Source organism: Brassica oleracea, chromosome C2 (genome assembly GCF_000695525.1).
Source record: "Brassica oleracea var. oleracea cultivar TO1000 chromosome C2, BOL, whole genome shotgun sequence".
NCBI classification, from domain to species: Eukaryota; Viridiplantae; Streptophyta; class Magnoliopsida; order Brassicales; family Brassicaceae; genus Brassica; species Brassica oleracea.
The window spans coordinates 33,644,822-33,664,176 of NC_027749.1; positions in this window are offsets into that span (position 1 = coordinate 33,644,822).

A 19,355-nucleotide genomic window follows, 5' to 3' on the forward strand; every position below is an offset into this window, starting at 1 on the left:
CTTCAGAGAACTATTTTTGGTCAAAAATAGTTCTGATCCGGTGTGTTTTCTCTGATCATCAAACATCCACCCTAAACGCCGCTGCTTCTCACTAGCTGACTGCTCGAATCATCGTATGTATTCCGTTACTCTGCCCTGTGCGTGTAGCTTAATTTCTCTTTAATTGTAATTGATGTAAAAGTTTTAGTTAAGACCATAAGATGGTAAACGTTTCGAAACTGTAAGTTTCTGAGAATATTGTATCGTATAAGTCGGTAGATTGCATTTTTTTGGATTCCTTGATAAGATCAAAGCCTTTAAATGGTGATTGATTCATAAGCTTTGTGTTAGAAACTGGTAAGTCACTAACTTAGGTGTGATCTGTTGGTAACACCAAATGGAAAACTCTCACTTGAAGACAGCACAAGATCAAGTTCCTAAAGGTGGCTACTCGATTATTCTCAAGCCTGAGGATAGTAGCAGTGCAGCTTGGTTCATTACAAGAACTGTTGAAAGGTATATTACCATATACATTGTCTTTAAATGGGACTTTAAATGGGACTTTTTGTGGTTTGATACTTGATCACCTGGACTGAAATCGAGACTCTTTTTCTTCTTTGTTGTACCTAGGTTTTGTTCCTGAGCAACCCAGATGTCGTAGAACGTGTTTACACTATGGGAACTGAGATAACGAACATGACTTAAATAAACTGTGTCCAGAACAATTGGGCAGTAAATGTAGTAAGTAAGCTTTGGTTTTTATATATACTCTTTTGTTGAATTGAAAGTTTTAACGTTGGAATGTATCAGCAAGTGGATGATGATCAAACTTATCAGAGAGTACAAAAGGTATGCTATAATGATGCCGACAGTTTTTTTAATTCGAATTACTAAGATTTTGTTTGCCCCTTGGCCCTTGATCTTAAAATTTAACCAATATTTGAGAATATGGATTAGGTACCAGGCCATTACTACTGCTCAACGAGAAGAAAGTTATTGCCCTTCACAAGTTTACTTAGAACCAAAATGGTTTCTGGAATTGAAGGGGTTTTCTTTTCAACTTTTTCTCTGTAGGAAACAATTAACTCCATCTTCTTCCATCTTTGACAGCCTAATTCTTATCCAACGCAAGCAAATCGGTCTACCGCATCAGATGAGAACTCTAAGTATACCCCTTTGCATGAAAAATATTTCGTTTCTGTTTGTTTAAGAAAGAGAGTAGTTAAGCAACTGACTGATAATGTGGATTTGTTTAAGAAAGAGAGTAGTTAAGCAACTGACTGATAATGTGGAATTGTTTATCAGAGTTCAAGTCATAATAGTTATGTAGACGTGAATGACAGTGTTGCATATAACAAGATTTGTCAAAGACAGTTCTTTCATTGTTTTGTAACCAATAAGCTCATATATCCAGCTGTTTCAAGTTTGAAAAAGTCGTTATTTTTGAATGTCGGAGCTTCGTCTAAGTTTATGCTTCTTTCAATAGTATTCTTTAAACAGCTATGAGCCATTCATTGATAATTTATCATAATGTAAGTGTTCTCCAACATCTGTATATCAATATATGTGTGTATGTGCTTGTGATCAGCATGTTGCTATGATTGTACTCTTTTTCTACCACTTGAATCAACCAACCGAAACAAGTTTAACCAAGTCCTGCTTTTAGCGTATTAGAGTTTTGGCTTAGTGTTTGGAGATATGAGAGTCTCTTTTTTTTTTTTTGAACACATGAGAGTCTCTTCTTTCTATGTGTATTAATGTATATTCTGTGGTATTTTATTGCTTTTTCTTTCAGTCATGTATATATAAATTAAATTAGTTATATGTAGAAGAAACAACAGAGGATTGTTCGAACATTATGAAGAACACCAAAACTCAAGGTTCTATGAAAGTGACACATTATCCTCTATTAGCAAAACACCACGAATTCCGTCAATGAATATAATCATTTTGCTTTTTTCATAAGATATTAACATCAATTATTCGTAAGTCACAAGTGCTTTTTTTTTTCTTTTAGGTCACAAGTTATTCCTAAAAAGATAGAAAAATCTAAAGATTGCAGAGAAGATGCAGCAGAGAGATATGGAGAAGCTGGCAAACAAAAGAGAGATGTCAGGTTTGAAGTACAAAAGTACCTTCCAGAATATGAATTAGATTTGATGGACAAATGCAAATGGTAATTTATCACCAAGCTACCTATATGAAATTGTCAAAGCTCTCTTTGAATCTTAGCTTGGGCTGGAGAAGGTAAATCAGTTTTACTGGACAATTTATTTTAAAGTTTTTGCTTCCACATTGAAGACTCTCCAGCTTACATAAGGAATAATATGTTTGTCGTGCCGTGTGTTGGAAAAAAAAATATCTCTCTCTCATCTAATGTGCCTTAATTGATATGATGTACAAGGTAAATGACAGAATTGTGCAGTTGGGATTAGCCAAGAAAATCAAGAATGGGACGTCAAAAATTGTTCTTGAGAAAGTAAAAGAGGCGAGGGCTGCTGCATTATATGCTCTTAAGGAGCACATGCCATGGACGTCCAAACTTTAACACGGTAAAGACATAGAAAAATCAGGTGCTGCCTTGGCCGTATCATCAGATGTTAACTTGACCGATCCAATTCCTAATTTTCATCCTACATGAGCAATAAGCAAAAATAGACAAACAAAAAAAGAAGAAATTACAAAAGATAGTGATGATGACTACAATGTGTGTGTATATATGTTTGTGTAAAATTATTTCTTGAAATTAATTTCAGATTTATTTAGAAATCGCATGGGTTGTGGACATGTTAAGTAACAACTAAATTTAGTTTGGCCTTCCAAATCAAGTGAACACTAATTTATGAAGTTATTTATAGTTAAATAACAGCTAAATACAACAGTTTCTAAGTTTATGAAAAGAGTAGCCCAACAAATTAGATTGTATCCTATGATATATAAAAAACTATTTTATAATACATTTACAACCAAAAGGGAAAAAATAAAAGCCAGTAGTAAACAAAAAAAAAGAACGTATATTTAACAAGTGATGAGGAGGAGGACGATGCCAAGAAAGAAGAGTATAGGTTCCTCACTTTTTTTCTTAAAACGGTAATATATTAATTTGAAAACATCCCAAGAAGGGCGCTGGAACAGAACCTCCAGTTTGTCATCCAAGAAACAATGGACTACAAAAATAGATTAGGCTTATCACTAAATACAAAGAGAAGCTAAGAGAAAGATACATCGGAAGGGAAAAATTTAAGGTTCAGAAGGTCCGTATAACAGACCCTCATCCTCACCAGAGATCACCTGCCAAGGACGCCGAGTTTACCGAAGTCAACCCAGCCACTGCAATTCCACTTTCTCTCGAACCAATGCCGACACACAGATGTTGAGTCAACGCAGCACTCCTTTCTTCAATCCAATAAGTATAGACACCGGAGTACAAGACCAACCATAATGTTGAGGGGAACCGCCATCCTCTGACCAGTCAGTCTCTTCCCGTAGAGTTCTAACTCAGCCGAATCAAGAAGGTCGCCTCCGATAATCAACCAAAGGCCTCTTCTTTGTCAAAATAAGATTCCTCACTTAATAAGCAGGAGTGAGGAAGCGAGGGATCTTATTTTCTGGCAAAGAAGCTTAACTTATTTCCGAAGAAAAAAAAATCAGGTTTTTAAAAGAAATCTGATTTTTTCTTTGGTTTGGTTTTGTTTATGTCCTATTTTCATTTGTATTGTGTGCTCATGACCTATGCCCCGGTTTGGAAGACAATACTCTTTTGTAGTTTTGGTAATATTTTGACTTCACTTATCCCTGATCATAAGATAGTTTGGTTTGTCATAAAAAGTAACAGATTTAAATCATGGGTTATTTTAATCAAAAACCATGTTAACTAATTTCATTTACATTATTTCTGCTGAGATTTTATCAACGCCATTTAACAAATTTTCTAGAGATTTTTTATTTTCTTGGTCACTTATAATTTATAAAACATTTTCAATATGTATATCAAACCAAGTTTGCCTAGCTGTAAACTTAGTTAGACCAATGAACTTAAGTCTTCGATTGAACTAAAAAAAGTAAGAAACCAATTAATATGTTGGTTTGTACATCCTTTTAAGGACATAAGACCTATAAATGTGAACTCAGTAATTCTAAAACCATAACAATGGTTAAATCATTTGTAAATTTATCAATTATTTTACATAAAAATGACCGAATTAAAATAGATTCTGAACATTACTAGATTTTAATAACTGCCGGTCCATTTTTTTGACCAACTATATACAGTTTCCAATGTAAAAAAGAACACAACAAATTGTGAGTTTTAACCATTTGAATTCATTGAAAAACCAATAAATACATAAAATGAATTTAGATTTTTTTCTATTATTTTGTAATTTCTGATAGATTCTAATGTACATTTATAAATACAAATTTTAAGTTATAAATTATAAAACTATAGAAGAAAAACCAAAAAAACTATAGAAGAAAACCCGGGCGTAGCCCGGAAGAATCTCTAGTATATATAAAGAAGGGTTTTCTTCACTCCTAGGCCATCCACATCAGATTCCACGTCACTAAGTCGGACTCTGTGGTGGCGACAGGTGTCACAGTCAATCAATACTCAATGTTTCATTTATTCTTGAGTTTAATGGGTTTTATGTGTCTACTATAGCCTAAATACATCTTCCCCAAAAAGCTGTATATGAAACCTAGGAAAAGTGGCCGCTGTGCAACAATTCCTGTTCAGTCAACTGTCAATAAAAATCCAACGGTTTTATCGGTGACGAACGATTCCGATCAATGTTAGTAGGAAGCCATCGTTTTGGCGAATAGACTTTTTTAATCCGGCGCCGTTACGGAAATTAACTTGGGTTCATGCATCTTCATTAACATATTCGCATTAATACCTATTCTCCACTTCTCACACAATCTCACATTCAATGAATCCATTCATTCATTCTTTTGTGTTAATCCTCCATTATAAATATGAAATTTTTCTTCCAACAAAATCATCAGTTCATTTTTTTTAGTAAACAACACAAAAAGGTGATGAAAAGAAATTTATTAAGTCCATGATTGTGCTTAACGGTTTGTGACAGAAAAGTGATAAAAACAGAAGAAATGAGATGAGAAACAAAATAAACAGAGAAGAAGAAAAATGAGAAAGACGATAGAAGAGGGGAGATAAATTTGTTTTTTGTCAGCATTTTCCATTTATGGAAAAGCCCAAAGGCTATTACATGGTGAAACAATATTAAAGCCCATCCAACCCGAATACAATTTAAAATTTAGCCCAATAACAAACCCAGTTTACAGATCGATAAAACGCGTCCACTTCATTGCACACGAATTTCAAAGTTGCGACACGACAAATTAATTTTAATAATACTTATGTATCTTTGTTTAATTTCACGTATTAGGTTATTTCTGTTTTGGATTTTCGCAATTATGTGGGAACTTTAAGTTTGTTTCAGACTATATTTATTCAAGTTGATATTATAAAGTTTATTTTCATTCCGGTATAAGTTATTTTGTTTATAGACTACCATTTTCTATTTAAACACCCAAATCACTTTGTGTTTGGGACATTAACGGTGAGATTATATTTCAATACTAGAATGGTCCACGTCTTAGTTGACTTGACATGCATTCACTTCTCAGTGAAGATAAGAACTTCTTTCATGTAGTGAGTTAAACATCTCATATGGTTCTAAGATTATACCACTTGTTCTAAAATCACTTTCTAATGTCATTTATGAAACTTACATTGCAAGACAATCTCTAGCCATTCATGCACAAACAAGATAGTTCATTTTGTGCACTTTCCACCATGAGAGAATGTCGAACTCAAGTCTGATCAAGAGATCAGATTCTCAATTGATTCCTTCAAGTATACTTCTAATTCATTCTTCGTATATTTTCCTTTTTGAGAAACAAGTTCCTTTTACACAAAATCCATCCGTTCATGATCAAAATCTTCAACAACCAGCTCCATTCTATGAATGACACGTTCTAAAACCCTTGACCATACACATATGATGTTTGATTTGACTGAGATGAATGTCTAGTAGTAGACCCTACGAAAGAATGTTGTACTATTTGAAGAGTGAAGAGTAGTTTTGATTGATTACTTGACTTCTCTGATGAAAGGGACGACGACCAAGTGAATTGGGTGTGAGAAATCGAAGAATCATATTTAAGAGATAGAATTAGGGTTTCAAATTCGAAGAAGGGAATCAATGAAGATATGCAAGAATTTGGTAAAGGAAAGGATTTCAGTTTTGAGATTTAAGGGGGATGAGATTTATAAAGGTTTGGTTAAGATTTCTCAGGAACTCTGTGTAAAATAATTCGGGAAATGAAAAATCAAAGATCAAAAAGAATTATGGTTAGATGAGTTCGGGTTTCGGTTGTAACTAATCACGTTTTCAGTTTTTATTTGATCTAACCCGACACCCACTAAACCAAAATATCAAAATATACTACCCTTTTGAAGTGTAGGGTTCAAATTTGACTCAATCCTTTCACGGGTAATTGGCTGAATCTCTGTTTGAGTTGGAGACTAAAGCACATGTGATTGTGGTTTTACTATCTCCTTAAAATCATGGATCTGATATAACCTGAATCTTTATTTTGCATGGCCTTTAGATCATTGAGCTTGGGCACGCTGCACTCAGTCACATAATAGAGAAGCTAGAGATTTACTCCCGTATCCAAGTTTTGAGAGGAAAATGATAAAGTACCAAATATTTTCTGGGAGTAATAGTAGTTTTGGTTCTATAACCTGCCAGATGGAGCTTGTGGTAGCTTTGAACACAACTCTGGTACCTGGGCAGTTTGGCCTGGGCAGTTTGGCCTGGTGGTGCTTTTCCTGAGAGAGTTGATTTAGAATTTCCGGCATCTTGATCACATAATGTTCTTCTAATGTGATCATGTATTTCTGGCTGAGTGTCGATATCCATTTCTTCCTGTTGATGTTTGATCTTTTCCAAATATGACTGAGATGATGCTCTCTATTTTCTTCAACCATTAGAGACAATGTCATCAATGGTGAAATGTTGGCGGACTGAGGTTGAACACGCTTGTATGAACTCGTTAGACTCTCATCGTTAGACGTTGAGGTGATTCCACCTCCTCAAAAAATTTCACACTCTATTGAAGCTTGATTCGAGTGTGCGATGCTAATACCATTAGCTTGTTTCCAATGTGTGCTTCTCATACTATCTGTAGACGTTTTCAGCTGAATCATTTGCCTTGATATCGGCATTTGTCCCTGGAGGCCACTTGTCTAATTGTTGGTAAATCTGGACCGAAGTCCAAAGAGTCAAACTTATCAAATCTTCTTGTAGCAGTGAACTCTTTGAAGTTTGTAATCTGTGGACTTGGTCGTGCTCTCGTTTGCTTTCTTCCGTGGGCTTGAATGAAGTTTAAAGTCGCCTAACCTGCTTGCAGAAAAGCATATTGCTAAGTTACTTCAGATTAACATAGATAGCATTTCATTAAAAAAAAATTAATGGATACGTACACATCAAAATCATAAAAGAAGGCAAACAAATTAATTTTCTGTTTTAAACTTCCACTATACTTTTCTTTCGTCTTTGTGGTTTTCTTGACTGGGCTTGAGAAATCAAAGTCCTAACATGTCCATTTTAATGATGATAACTTGCCAAAATCTCCATCCAAGTCGAAACCCATATCTAGGTCTGGGCATTTTAACCTGGATCCGAACCCGAAGATCCGAACCGAAAGCGACCCAAAAATACTCGATCCGGAACCGAACCGAAAATTTACAAGTACTTTTTGGGTCTAAATTTCTTTTACCGGAACCAAAAAGAACCGACCCGAATAGATCCGGACCCGAAAGGAACCGACCCAAATAGACCCGATATGATAAGAACCGATTTGTACCCGACTTAAAAACATGTATATCCAAAACTATGATTTTTTGTGTTCTATTTTATATATATTATTTTATGATTTAGTAGAAATATTTTTTGTTAACAACAATTCTTATTATTTTGTAACATTTTATAAGTAATATGATGATTTAAAATGTAAAATTTCGAGTTTAAAATATTTTATTTTAATTATTAATAGTTTCATTTAAGTTATTTTGTAAATTTTAAATATATATGACAAATATCGACTAAATATGATGGAGTTGTATATGTCATGTCCTTTTCAGATCTTAAATACCCGAACCCGACCCGGACCCGATATAGACCCGAAAAATTACGCGGATTTTATGGGTATTTTAATTATAGACCCGAACCGACCCGGATCCGAGAAGAACCGACCGAACCCGAACCAAAAATTTCTAAGTACCTATTGGGTCCAAATGTTTAGGACTCGAAGGACCCGGACCCGAAAGGAACCGGCCCGAACCCGACCCGAAGATCCGAACGCCCAGGCCAATATCCCTGAGAAGGAGATAGAGAAAAATAACAATGTGAGACAGTGGGCTTTGTTGTCAAGCAAGAGAAGTAATCCATAGTATTTTTAAAAAATATCTTAGATTAGTAGCCACTTAATCTTTATAGTATGTCGAAATTTCTGTGAATTTATATTAATCTTCTCAAGAAGTATCTTTAACATTCTTCTGCCGCAACCGGCTTGAAGGCAATCATATAGCAAGCATACTTGTAAACAAAACTTGGATTCACTAACGTTTAGATCATTGAAACCAACTCTTAAACACTTGAAACTTACCAAGTATTAGATCTTTCTCCTTAGCTTCTATAGAACTTTTTATAGCAGGTGCAGATATTGCAAAATCTGTTAAGTATTACTCTTGACAATTTTCTGCAAACAAAATAAGCTACCATCATAATCATTCAATTACTCACTCATAAAAATACTTATTTAAATACAATCGGAAACTACACTACTCGAAATCCAATGTCGTTACAAAGGCGGAGGTCGGATGCTTTTGGAGACGAAGAGTGAGGAGGAGGAGCTGCGTGCAGGTACAAACCGTAACAGAGGATGGGCCAGATATGAATATTTCGAAGAGAGCCCACGAATCAAACAAACCAAAAAAGCTCAAATAAAAAGATGCCACATGGCCAGTTTTGCCCATAAGGAGAGATAAACTCTACTTTATAGTAGACCTGGGATGGATCGGCTATCCAGGCAATTTTAAGATATCCGGATCCGCATCCTTATCCGGCGGATCCATAATTTTACTATCCTTATCAGGATCTGGGGTTCGCGGATATCCGGGTGTCGGATATCCTTCAAAAAATTATAATATCCGGCGAATATCCGGATCCGGATTTGAATCCTTAAAATAAATAAAAAATAATATTAATATATATAAAATATTAACAATAATTTAAAACTAAAAATATATATAATGTTTTTAATTATTTCAATGTATAATATTACAAAATTTACATAAAATTTATATATACTATTATAAATATGAAAATTTATTAAATAAAATTAGTTTTTATATATAGATATTACTATTTTGAAATAATTATTAATAAAATTTACGGATCCGGATATCCGAACTAAAAAATAAAGATATCCGGATCCGGATTTGGTTTTGACGGATCCAACATTTTACTATCTGGATCCGGATTCAGCCTCTCCGGATATCCAGATTTTCGGATCGGATCTCGGATCGAATCTGGATCTCGGATAAAAGTCTCAGGCCTACTTTATAATATTAGATTATTGTACACTAATGTTTTTAATTAAAAATTTAAGTATGTTATCCCCTATATATTAATCCTGGAACATTAAAACATATTTTCGTAGCCACGTGTCATCACAAGAATGATTCTTAGAATTGTTAGAAAAATAAGTTGGTGCATATAAACATATAATATGTTTTTTATTAAACTAACTATCAAATTAATTAGTAGTGTACAAAATAATATTTTTTCTTTCCTTAAATAAGAGCTACGGAATTATCTAATATGGTTAATATATATATATATGACAATTAATGATTATGAATAATACATATTTGATAACAATTTTTCTAATCTCTCACTTTTTTGTTTAATTTTATACTATTAAAAGAAATTAAACAGTCTCATTAAGCATATAATAAAAAAATAATAGATTATTTCTTATATGTTATATTTTGAATTTTAAAAAACGACTATAAATTACTAAAAATGGTAAAAGTCTCACATTAAAAAATTTGTGACAATGGCTTATTTTTTTTTGTTCAAGCAAGATACAAATGATGATCATATATCGTATGAGTGGGCGTTTGGATACACGGTTTGTATCGGTATTTCAGTATAAAGGTATAAAACTCGTTCGGGTGTTTCTACACTTCGATCCAGGTTCGGGTATTTCTACACTTCGATCCGGGTTCAGGTATTTTATGTTCAGGTTCAGATATTTTGGGTCGGGTTTGGATATTTAAATTTTGAAGAAAAAATAAATAAATGGTTCATTGTTTAAGTTTTTTGTATTTAAAATATATTTTAACTTATTTGGTTTTCTAATTTTAAAAAAATTAAACTATTAATAGGTTTGGAGATAAAAATTTAAAGTATAAAGATACTGAATTAGTTGTTGTTTTGAAATTTTAGATGCAAATTTTGTTAATGCAAGAAACAAGAGTTGATATATATTTTAAGTGAGTAGCAAATAATTTTGTACATAATTATATGTATATTATCTAATTTTGAGCAATAAGCATCATTAATATAAATATTTTGAATAAATTAGAGAAAGTAAACTAGAAATATAGGGTTAAGTATACTTATGTTTGGTTATCTTCGGATATCCATTCGGGTTTGGATATTATCGGAACTGGTGAAATAAATAATTTGTTTTGTTGTTATAAAATTAGATGATTTTTAGACCGAGCTGGTGCATATATACTAGACAAACACTTATATTTCGTGTCTGCACTTATATATTCTATAACAGCTTGATATATTATATTTGAACACTAATCTGTTAATATAGTTTGCCGGTGATTTTTTTCAAAATTTTGATTCTTAGATATGTATCTGGAGTGGAACTAATTTTTACAGATATCCATTTTTTTAAATTGATACTTATTTAATTCACCGAATTCATTGAAGAAGTTAAAAAGAGAAATTTAACTTATTTAAAACAAAAACGAGAATGAAAGCACAATTTTATAGAGTTAGAAAATGAACTCACTTATGGAGAGTCAATAGTAAACAAATCGAGATCAGAAAACCTAATTCCCTTTTGTCATTATACAATCTATGATGCCTATTTGGTTTTGCTGATTTGTGTCAGCCACAAATTTTTTTTTTTGTGCATATGAAGTCTTAAAAATAATTAAAATGAGATGTAATACGTTAACTCTTCAACAACGATGATATATTTAAGAGAGTAACATTTGTATTCGTCATTTATAATCGATAAAAGATTGTAATGTTGCATAATGTTAAAACCATTTAATATACAAAACATTATTATAAAAACTCACCCCGCGCATGCGCGAGGGTTATTATCTAGTTATATATAATATAAATAGACTACATATTTCTGGACACGAAAAAATTCGTGTTTGTTTCAATATTATAAAAAAATTTAAAAAATTATTTTGATTATGCAAATGTATTGAATGTTCTTTTGTATTGATTATAGTATTGTATTAAGATGTTCTTTTGTATTAAAATTAATTAATATTATAAATGAACTACTTATTTTTTACAATAATATATATATAACTAGGGTCGGCCCGCCCTACGGGCGGGATATGATTTACTTGTAATCTAGGTTATTATTTTTTATGAATTCGTGATTTATTTTTTAGGTTTTCATTTGCAAGAAATGTGTATGATAATGATTTTCGTCTTTTAGAAAGTTTTAGGTGAGAGATTTATACGTGATAAATTATATTTTGCTTGTTTACAATAGTTTTTTCCGTCTTCCAAAAAAATTAACTTTATGATACTATATGTTAGTTAAATTTTATCTACTTAATTAAGTTATTTGATATATAATGCGTGTTAAATTTGATGAAAGTATATAAATATCTTTTATTTGTAGTTCAATGAAAACATCAGAGTAGTGAAATTTTAAAAAAGAAAGAAAGATGAATTTATTTTTTAAAAGATGATTTTTTTTTGTTTATACAAAAGTTATGTTATTACTATTTTATCGAATTAAGTTATATTTTACATATGTCCAATTCAAGATCAGTAAAATTTATTAATTATTGTGTCTATTCATTTGCCGAGTATTAATTTATAGACTTTCTACTATATATATTATTTATTTTTTCATTATTTTGTGTCGATATAATGAATCTCCATGTTATCAGTTAAATATTGTTATTGCCAAACATTATCGACTAAAGCAAGAACATCACTGATTGTACAATTTCTTAACAAAATACATTTGAAACTGAAGCGAACATATAATTGAGTACGAACCAAAACCAAATTGTTTCGTGTTAAGAGCATCTCCATCTCTCTAATTCTATCAATTATCAATACAAATAGTACATTTCTTAATGGAGATCTCCTATTTTTATAATGGTTATGTAATATTTACATGGACTCATCATATTCCACGCGCGAGAAGTTTCTCTATTATATTTTGCTTAACATTTTTTTAGTTTAAATTATTTTATTCTAATTAATGTATGGAATGTTATTTTATAATTTCTATTTAAATTTTTATCACTTTTTTGTTGAACTCGTTTACTGTAAAGACACAAAGTTAGTTTCGTTAGGTGACTAAATTTTCTAATATAATAGTTGTGATTATCGATGAAAACGTGTCTATATCTATTATGTTTATATATATATATATAGACATAATAATTATAACATGGAGATTGAGTTTAACCGCCAAGAATTACCTATTTTCTTTTACAGTAACTAAAAGAAAAGTAGGTAATTCATCGATAGCATAAAAATCTAATATCAATTGTTACTACTTAAAAATATAGATATTTATTTGAATTTTGTTTATGCTATTATATTTGGACACCAAACAAAACCATGTTATCTGAATAACTAATTATAATTTTTAATATAAGATTTATTGATTAATTTTCGGTATGAGAATTTACATTGACTTTATTTTATAAGTTATTTCTTATAGTAACAATTTTACTATATTTTGTTATTGAATTTAATAAGTTAAATTTTAAATTTGTTACAATTTTTTTTTAATTTAATAATTCTTTTTGCTCTAGTTTATTTTTCTATTAAGAGTTCTTTGGTGATGTAATTAACATGAGCTCATCATACCTATAGTTCAAATAGAAAGTCTATATAAGTTTGCTGCAGTAGTAAATATTCCACGGCTGTTTAGAGCCGAATAAAAAACTTATAAAAGCTTACATTATAGGGACAATGTCCTGTATACAATCTTCGTCAATGCAAAAAAGGATACACATATTAGCCTAATACAATGTAAACAATCAACGTGATCATAAAAGAAACATTCTCATAAAACTATATATATTAAACCAATTCTCTTTCACTGTATTGGTGAAAGATTTTTTTTCAGTACTTACCCTCCATATACAGCTCTCGCTCTCAATCCATAACGTTTCTCACATACCACCAATCAATTCCTACACCCTTGAGGTATGACTCTGAAACAATAGTTTTTCAACGTACATGTCTGCTGTGAAATCCTCTTGTGCTGATTTCCATATGTGTCTTCCTTAGAATCCAACCACTGATGAACAATCTCTACTCTGGCCACTTTTCAGACCAAACGGCTCCACGTTTTGCTGACTCTTCTGTCACTTTGTGCATACATTCCTCAATTAGAACATTTCTGCATCAAACGGATGACCATTTATCCTACAAAAAATGTAAAACATTTTTTCTGTTTCCTTTAAAGTTATATAGCTTATTTGATATATGGTAGCTTGAGATTAACCAGTTAAACACAAGTAGTAGTAGAAGCAAAATGATTGTTTTATACCTGAAGAATATCGAAACAAATATTGTCATAGACATCCACACTGGGATGGAAGCAAAAATTCATGATTTTGGGGGTTTAGAAAAGACAATCGTTGGAGAAAGCGAGTGAGAATATATTTGTCTTCCTTAACTCTGTAATCAGCACCTTCAGAATATGTTGTCTTCTTCTGAGAAAGCTGATATCCCCAATCACCTCCCAGACCATCAAATCAAAATTTCACACACATATACATGTTTAACTCTGAATCAACAAGTTCAGCTTTATTCCTTTACACTGAAAATAAAAGGGAAGGTAAGATAGCTTACCAGTAAACCCATTAGTCCAGATTGATCATGCATATAAAAGGCCAATAATGGGCTACGGAAAATTCTAAATTTGCTTAACAAATGAGGAGGTATGGAAATCACTGAGAGTAGAAGAAAAGAAAAATCAAAGGAAGATGATAAATCTTTGTTCTTCGAGGCTGAAATCATACCAACATTGATGACCTTTGGAAAGAGATGATTTCTCATCTTCTCTTCGCTTACTCCTGAAAAGACGTCGTTGAAGAAAACAATAGGAGAGGTCACGACGATAGATCTAGAGCTTTAGGAAACATTGACGGGCATATAATTGTGATGTGGAAAGGATAAAGATAGGTTGTTTTAGGAAGCTCAAGATTGAGACTATTAGATTGATGAATTTCACGGGATAAAGCACACCTTTTTATAGTGGAAGATTCTGAAAAAGAAAGTAAAGGGAGGTGGGTGCTTTTAAAGGTAGATCGTGTGAGGAGTAGAGACCAATGGCTAGTGAGTGCATTGAAGACGACGCTTCAACTCAGCCTAACTCCGTAACGTTTCTAGATTTTTTTCGTTTGGAAGATGAATAGAAGCAGAACTTAGAATAGAGAAGTTTCCGCCGAGGATTCAAGAGGAGGAAGAAAGGATGACGCCGACTGATGCGGAGCCCAATAACTTTCACTTCAGTCCCAAACATAAACATTACGTAGCCCACAAAGAAAGTGTTTCACAATTAAATGAAACGCTGAGCTTTGTTCCCCTTGGACACGTGTCAAGCTGTCGTGCAACGAATTTCTTATCTGGCGTCCTTGTTGGCATACCTAGGAGAGAAACAAAGCTTCTTTTATATATAAAGATATGTTTTAATATGTAATAAATGTTAAAAAGACTTATTCAAATAATATATCATTGGATGTCATATTTACAGTTTAAAATTCGACTAAGCACAAATCATTTGAGTCTTGCTCTCTTTATGTCGATTCAGTGACGATCTCTCATCCTTTCTCTCTTTACTCCCACTAATTTTAACAATCGGAAACAAAAACCTTGAAGATGATTAGTTGTATCTCAAATATGGTTCAAATCTATATCTCACACAGTTTTAAAATCTAAAGGTTAGATCATTTTCCCGTCTCTAATTTGCTATTACTTTTTTTTGCTGATCTATGGGTTTCGATTTCGTTAGACAAATAATGATCTGAACAAATCCAAGTATATTTAATATACCAAGTCAGATATTATGTGTGACTCCGATAAGAAATCCAAGTAAATATCAGAAGATTTGTGGAATTTCATCTTCGCTCTCCGGATAAACGAAACACTCAGTGTTATGAGCTTATATTGAATCACATTTGACAGACATAGGTATGTCTATCTTTTTTGTAAGATATGAGAACCCATTGAAATTTGATCTAATAATTTTGATTGCTTATGGGATTTTTAGGAATATATTCTAATAATAAGAAACCATCATTACATATGATGAAAGAGTGGAATATGAAAAGCAGGGAGAAGGGAAGAGAGAAATATATTACTTTGGAAGAAAGGGTCGAAGATAGAAAGATCATGAGTGTAGTTTCAAGGAATGAAACCACATGAATATAAAGAAAAGCAGACACAAAGAAGGTTAGATATACTCAACAGTCTCATATTCATGTTTTTTTTTTCTTGTTTTTTTTGTCTTTTTTTGTATGTTACAGGCCAGGGACTTCCCGTTCATGATGAACATACTTTATTGACGATCGAAAGGAGTATGACATTTTTTAATTTTATACCTGCGTGAATTGTTGTTTATCAGTTAGTTTTGAATGAAAGAATGACATGAAAACTCTTTAGAATTATCTAGGAAAGTAAGAACGAACTTTCCAGTTAGAAAGTAGGTGTTGAGATTCCCATTACCAATAGCCTCATAACTGGCTTGAGAAAGGAAGTGACTATCATTCCGAAATCAGAACTCGTTATCATTGTGTCTCCTTGATAGTCATTTTTTGTATTGGAGGTTTGTTGGTCTAAATTGACCAGAAGCCTATGATATAGAAAATTTACCTATAAAATCCTCCATTCTCCGACCGGTAGACTACGTTGAACATTAAAGATTAGAGTTCTTTTGCAACTCGCATGAATTTTTACACCCTACGACCAAAAAAGATTTGATGGTTAATAAAATTCAACTTCTAAAGCTGTGGTATAGACCAGACAGATTATGAAACACGATTACAAATATTTATTTGACAAAAAAATGTTATAAGATGATATTTTTGGTCTAATGATATATGACTTGAATTTTATCGTACAGTTTCGTCTGCAAGAATACACTTAAGGGTTCTCCTGCATAACTGGTGTTCTGCTTCCACGAATGGAGAAGAACTCGCCAGCTGGTCTTGTAAGGTTTGAAATCCTTAAGGAGAGACATATTTGTAGGGTTAGACATGTTTTATGTGAATTGTGGATGGGTAGAGAGTAAGACTCGGAGTAGTATATATAGATGGGTTTTAGAATCTAGGTTAAGAGGCTAGACATGGCGAGATTAGAAGTAGGATAGTATATCTTAATATTTCGTTTTTAACTAAATCATATCAAATAAATATATATACTCTATTCAACCGCTTGTTATTGTTAAAACCAAACCCGAGAATATGAAAACTGATATTTGAATATTCCGGAAGATATTAGGAATAAGTTGCTTGAGAATGTACAATGGATTGTGTTTGGTCAAAATGGTTTAAACCTTAAATATGGAATTAATTGATTCTCGATTTGTAAGGAAGCTATTGTGAAGATATATACATGATTTACTAAATTTACATAGGAGGCAAGGTTAGAGAAATGGAATGAATATATAATGGAGTTAAATGTATAAAATTGACCGTTAACTCTATTAATTTGTTTAAGTTTAACAATGATTTATATTAGATTTGTGAAGTTTCCCTAGGTAAAAACTATTATCATTAAATTGAATTCATTAAATTGCATTATAGTTTAAATGTTTAATTTAATATCGAATAACTAATGACTAGATAATAACCTGCGCGCATGCGTGAGTGAGTTTTTTATACTAATGTTTATTCATTAAAATGATAACTATAAAGTCAACAAAACTGTTTCTACATCTTAATTTTTATATTGTTTGTATTTCATCTGAAATGAATTACCAACCAAATTTTTAACAGTAAAGTGTTTACATATATTGTACTTCTAAGACACTCTTTATGCCTCGGGTAAAGAAACATTACAAGCTAGGAATAAAGAATTATTTTACTAACACCAACCGGAAAGTACAGAGAAACAAGCCATAAGTACAGTTTGGCATCATAAGGCACAAGCAATACTCCGGTCACCCATTCATCACTCAAAGTTGATAAATTTTTTTTTTTATCTTTAACACCTTTTCAAATGATTATGAGTGGAACCTTGAATGCAAACATTTTAACCTTTTTAGATCTGGTTCGGTTTAGTTCTTCGAATTCAGATATTTTTCCCAATATTTTAATAAGATATTTTCCTATAATTTGTAACATTTTATTTATTGGTTTTATTAAAAATAAAACATAACCACGTTTTAAGGCGGGTTGCTTATTAAGTTTAAGTTACAATCCAAATTAGTATATTTCTTGATTTTTTATACGTAATATAACATAAATCCGCGTATATATAGTATCGATATTAACCTTTCATGAATAAGATGGTCACGAAAGCTTTGTATTCATAAATTGTGATCAAATCTCGTTTTTGTAAATCATTTGGTGCGTCACGTTTAGTGTTAAGTGATATTGTTAAACATGTCAATTAGGGCCAAAGCTTGCAGTCCAAACTCGTCTGAGCCTAAAAATTATCGGGTTTGAGCTTAGTTTTAAAAGCAAAAAAAATTTGGGTTTTGGATATTTTGGCCCTAAGCCTATTTGGGCTAGGCCGGTCCGAAAACCCAACACTTTATATTTTAGTTTAAATATTATCATTTTTGCAATCCAAACCATTATTAGTATTGCCATATTATTTAAATATTTTTGATCCAAACTCTAATAAAACAAATATGAAAGTTGCTAATGCACCCTATTGTTTGATCATTACAAATGTCACATTTTAAATTTTGCAAATGTACCTTATTATTCTATAACATGTTTGTTTTTTCAACATACAAAGTCTGAAACGTTTGATCATGTTTATCATAAATTTTGTTCTCTTCTATATTTAATTTTAATTTATATTTGATTATTTAAATCTTATTAATTTTGGTTAGTTTATAATATGTTTTGAAGCATACAAAAAAAGTAAAACGTATAAAACATACTAAAAAGTAAAATATTTTTGATAAAGAAGAAAAATTTAAACTCACTTTATATTCTAAAACAAAAAGTTGAGACTGGTTTTTTATGAAAATTCACATGTATTAAAACAACAAAGAAAAATTATTTTTTGAAAAGCCCAAAAATCCTATAACCCTATATTGGCCGGGCCGAAATTTGAATTCTATGCCCAAAATATTTTTGGGTCGAACTGGGCCGAGCTCATATATTTACGGGTTTAGATATTGTATGTCCCAATAAAGAAGAAATGATATAACTACTTGTATATTCAACTATCCATGGTTCCATACACACTTGTGCATTTTTTTTTTGTCTTATTGGAAGATTTTGGTCATACTCGAAATGTGAGGAGAAACCAGTTTAAGTATAATGAGAGGGGAAATCAGATTAAGAAAAATATTTGGAATTTTAACCTATATGTTAGCAAATCCATTCATAATTGGAATGGAAAATCACTACAAATTAATGTAGGTAGGTGTTATGAACCAGATTTTGGATGGCTCATAACCGAGAGATTATGATTTGTAATCTTTATATTTATCTATGACGGTGTAATATCATATATAAGGAACTTCTATGTTATGAATAAAAATAGACTATTCCATTACTTTTATAACACGTTATCAGAACGATTGATCTTTAAAACCCTAAGCTAAAATATCGACCATAAACCCTAAATCTCTCTCCATTGCTAAAACCCTAATCTCTATCGATCACCTCTCTTTGATCATGACCTTGATCTGTATTCGTCCCCTGATCTCAACAAGATCGATCTGTGGACTGATCTCTGCAAGTTTTAGTACGCCTCAACTATTCCAGATTGTACGATCAGCCTGTTCCAGTCGGTGTTCAAACTGTTCCAGATCTACGAGTTCTTTGACTGCAAGTACCAGCTTGCGTACCA